Here is a 5,000-nt window from a genome sequence, read left to right as displayed (position 1 = left end):
ACCAGACAAATCGCTCCACCAACTAAGAACGGCCATGCACCACCACCCACCGAATCAAGAAAGAGCTATCAATCTGTCAATCCTTCCGGTGTCCGGGCCTGGTGAGGTTTCCCGTGTTGAGTCAAATTAAGCCGCAGGCTCCACTCCTGGTGGTGCCCTTCCGTCAATTCCTTTAAGTTTCAGCTTTGCAACCATACTTCCCCCGGAACCCAAAAGCTTTGGTTTCCCGGAGGCTGCCCGCCGAGTCATCGGAGGAACTGCGGCGGATCGCTGGCTGGCATCGTTTATGGTTAGAACTAGGGCGGTATCTGATCGCCTTCGAACCTCTAACTTTCGTTCTTGATTAATGAAAACATACTTGGCAAATGCTTTCGCTTCTGTTCGTCTTGCGACGATCCAAGAATTTCACCTCTAACGTCGCAATACGAATGCCCCCGCCTGTCCCTATTAATCATTACCTCGGGTTCCGAAAACCAACAAAATAGAACCGAGGTCCTATTCCATTATTCCATGCACACAGTATTCAGGCGGGCTTGCCTGCTTTAAGCACTCTAATTTGTTCAAAGTAAACGTGCCGGCCCACCGAGACACTCAATAAAGAGCACCCTGGTAGGATTTCAACGGGGTCCGCCTCGGGACGCACGAGCACGCACGGGGCGGTCGCACGCCTTCGGCTCGCCCCACCGGCAGGACGTCCCACGATACATGCCAGTTAAACACCGACGGGCGGTGAACCAACAGCGTGGGACACAAATCCAACTACGAGCTTTTTAACCGCAACAACTTTAATATACGCTATTGGAGCTGGAATTACCGCGGCTGCTGGCACCAGACTTGCCCTCCAATAGATACTCGTTAAAGGATTTAAAGTGTACTCATTCCGATTACGGGGCCTCGGATGAGTCCCGTATCGTTATTTTTCGTCACTACCTCCCCGTGCCGGGAGTGGGTAATTTGCGCGCCTGCTGCCTTCCTTGGATGTGGTAGCCGTTTCTCAGGCTCCCTCTCCGGAATCGAACCCTGATTCCCCGTTACCCGTTACAACCATGGTAGGCGCAGAACCTACCATCGACAGTTGATAAGGCAGACATTTGAAAGATGCGTCGCCGGTACGAGGACCGTGCGATCAGCCCAAAGTTATTCAGAGTCACCAAGGCAAACGGACCGGACGAGCCGACCGATTGGTTTTGATCTAATAAAAGCGTCCCTTCCATCTCTGGTCGGGACTCTGTTTGCATGTATTAGCTCTAGAATTACCACAGTTATCCAAGTAACGTGGGTACGATCTAAGGAACCATAACTGATTTAATGAGCCATTCGCGGTTTCACCTTAATGCGGCTTGTACTGAGACATGCATGGCTTAATCTTTGAGACAAGCATATGACTACTGGCAGGATCAACCAGGGAGCTGCGTCAACTAGAGCTGAGCAGCCGGCCGCCCGGGAGTGTGTCCCGGGGGCCCGCGCGAACACGCAAGCGTCCGCTCAATCATTCTGCAAACAGGAGGAGGCTGAGCTCCCCTGCACAATACACCTCGAAACCCTCTCAGGTCCCGGCGGCGCGCAGCGCCGTCCCAAGTACTTGGTCGGGTTCGAGAGAGGCGCAATCGCCCGGAGTTAGGCGAGTAGACGCTTTCGGTGCGACCACCCGTGCTCCCAACTGAGCTTGCCGCTGCCGACAGAGGCCCGGGAGCGTGCTGTCGTGGCATTGCCGGCGGGAGACAACACGCGCCACCTACGGTGACCGGCAGCTCCAACGCCAGCGCCACAGAAGGACAAAAGCCCCACTTGGGTGCCGAAGCGAACTCTCCCAGCACAGCGCACGCGCCAACACATCCGCACAGCTGCGATACAAACCACCAGCGAGAACCGCTGGGGCGACCGAGCAGCAGACGGCGTCGCGGCGCCGAGCGCCGGGCGGCAGCGCATCCTCAACGCACACAGTCCTCAATCGGACCAGCACACTGAAGATGTCCACCGCGCTTCGCACCGGGCCCGCGAGGACCTACTTTGGCCGCACGGCGCCGCGCGCAGGGTGCGCCGGCGCGCAGCTGCGACGCCTGCCGCGTCCGTCGGCCGGCGCGCCTGCCACTGGCCGCCCCCACCAGCCGGCTGTAGCGCGTGCGCCCACGCACCGCGCGGCCAGCACGCCGGGAGGCGCCCCCTCACCGGCCGGGGACGGTCCCACCCAGCCACCGCCGCGTATCGCTTCACACCCAGATGCCGTTCAGTTTCGTCGGCATGGTGGGTATCGCTGGAACAACCGGTTAGTACCTCAACCTATCGTCGCCATCACCGATTCACCCCTAGCGAGAACAACCGCACCACAACAGGTTACCATTTGTTCATTTGCGTAACTTCACCAGAAAACGCAGGCGTCCATCGCCATTTGCAACTTCCACGATTATTGCATGCCTGTGTCAGGTGTCACGCCACACTACGTCTGCCCACATACACGCAACAAAATGTGCACGCCTAGACAATACGTGGAAGGTGGCCCCCGTACGTATGCGATGTCCATTGCTCGAACGACTGTCAACCGGCCTCTGTAGCATGTCGCAGATATGGAACGCGGTGCACCATGCCATCACGGTGTGTGAGGAGAGACGACTAGGTCCGAATACATCAACAGACAGCTCATGCTGATCGCCATCCACGGCGTCCGTTCCTCCCACACGTCTCTATGGCGTACCACACTGCAATCCAGCTCTCATAGGGAGACGACACGTAGCTGCGTGCACAATATTTGCACTGTATGGTCCGCCGTTTTTGGGCGCAGTCGTTGTACGGTCACACATGTGCCACGATGTATCATTCAGTACATAAGGACGAATGTGCAGTACAGATTGTGGTTTACGCGTACGACATTAGCGGACAGTTGACACAGGCCGCACCACAACGTAGCCTGAGTACGTCGCATGCGGAGGGCATTGAACATGCAAAGTTCTCACCAACCAGCTTGCGAAGGCAGGGGGCAAGGTGGGGACGTGGGGAGGGGCGGCATGTACGTCCTGCTGCCATCCACATTACAGTGTACAGCAGGAGCATGTGGAAAGTGAGCAAGACTTGCAAGGTGTTTAACATGAAGCGATACACAGGGGAGCGGGGAGTGCGAGTAGCGAACTATATTGCGAGGGTTGCGGGTGGGCAACACTACACTAATTGAACGAGTCGTATAACAATTACAGAGCAGGTTTAGGCGACAACGTGGGTTACGTTAGGCGACAACGTGGGTTAGGTTAAGGCACGACGTGGGTTAGGTTAAGGCACGACATGGGTTAGGTTAAGGCACGACATGGGTTAGGTTAAGGCACAACATGGGTTAGGTTAAGGCACAACATGGGTTAGGTTAAGGCACAACATGGGTTAGGTTAAGGCACAACATGGGTTAGGTTAAGGCACAACATGGGTTAGGTTAAGGCACAACATGGGTTAGGTTAAGGCACAACATGGGTTAGGTTAAGGCACAACATGGGTTAGGTTAAGGCACAACATGGGTTAGGTTAAGGCACAACATGGGTTAGGTTAAGGCACAACATGGGTTAGGTTAAGGCACAACATGGGTTAGGTTAAGGCACAACATGGGTTAGGTTAAGGCACAACATAGGTTAGGTTAAGGCACAACATAGGTTAGGTTAAGGCACAACATGGGTTAGGTTAAGGCACAACATGGGTTAGGTTAAGGCACAACATGGGTTAGGTTAAGGCACAACATGGGTTAGGTTAAGGCACAACATGGGTTAGGTTAAGGCACAACATGGGTTAGGTTAAGGCACAACATGGGTTAGGTTAAGGCACAACATGGGTTAGGTTAAGGCACAACATGGGTTAGGTTAAGGCACAACATGGGTTAGGTTAAGGCACAACATGGGTTAGGTTAAGGCACAACATGGGTTAGGTTAAGGCACAACATGGGTTAGGTTAAGGCACAACATGGGTTAGGTTAAGGCACAACATGGGTTAGGTTAAGGCACAACATGGGTTAGGTTAAGGCACAACATAGGTTAGGTTAAGGCACAACATAGGTTAGGTTAAGGCACAACATAGGTTAGGTTAAGGCACAACATAGGTTAGGTTAAGGCACAACATAGGTTAGGTTAAGGCACAACATAGGTTAGGTTAAGGCACAACATAGGTTAGGTTAAGGCACAACATAGGTTAGGTTAAGGCACAACATAGGTTAGGTTAAGGTACAACATAGGTTAGGTTAAGGTACAACATAGGTTAGGTTAGGTTAGGTTACACGTTGTGGTAAGGAAAGGTGTAGGGGGGGGCGGGGGCGGCAGGTTCGTTGATAGTGATTATAGTAAGTGAATGCTTGTGACATGATCAGATTTGTCACGTCAGGATGCACCTTTGGCTTATTAGAGGCGGCGCTCCAATTCTATGCTTGTGTCAGACCTGTGTCTTTGACTCATGTCATTGTTTGTGCGCTGTGACAGGAGGTACTATTGTGATGTTGGGTGCACCGTTGTATAGGACATGTGTGGGTGTTGGTGCCTGATCTGCGCAATGGTGGATGTCGAAAGGGTGGGATATTGTATTTTCCGCATGGACCTCCTGGTCTGGTTGTGATAGTGTGGATTGTGTAATGTGGCGGAGAGGATGCACTGGATGTTGTTCCATGCTGGTGCTTACATATTGTATGTGCGCCCGTTAGAAGCAGAGAGTGGTGCGTGATCAGAGTGGCTGGCTGACGTGTGGTTCCCATTGTGGGCAGACTCTTTCAGCATGTATACGGACAGTTGTATATATATTCTGTAGTTTGATGGCTCTGCATTGATTACTAATCAGCGCCGTGTGTACGGGTAATCTGGTTCCAGTCCAAAATGTTCCATCTGTGTACATTAGTGACAAAGACTCCCCTCATGCAGTGGGGCTCGGTCTGTTATAACTCTTCCGCGTAATATATTTGCCCCACGTTTTTGCGACTGCGAGTGCGAGTGCAACGCGCATGGGGACCGACATGCTGATGGCTCGGTATCGGACGCCGTACAGTG

General features: G+C 53.2%; 1 non-coding gene across 1 annotated transcript in view; it reads right to left on the bottom strand.

Annotated features, from left to right (window-relative positions):
* The window catches only part of LOC124772425, a 1,909-nt gene extending 501 nt beyond the window's left edge, over positions 1-1,408 (bottom strand). The window contains exon 1 of the ribosomal RNA XR_007014013.1: positions 1-1,408. This exon is cut by the window's left edge and continues 501 nt beyond it. This is a non-coding gene — a ribosomal RNA (small subunit ribosomal RNA).
* Between the last annotated feature and the right edge of the window lie 3,592 nt (positions 1,409-5,000).

Source organism: Schistocerca piceifrons, unplaced genomic scaffold (genome assembly GCF_021461385.2).
Source record: "Schistocerca piceifrons isolate TAMUIC-IGC-003096 unplaced genomic scaffold, iqSchPice1.1 HiC_scaffold_939, whole genome shotgun sequence".
NCBI lineage: Eukaryota > Metazoa > Arthropoda > Insecta > Orthoptera > Acrididae > Schistocerca > Schistocerca piceifrons.
This window is presented reverse-complemented; position numbering and strand designations above follow the sequence as displayed.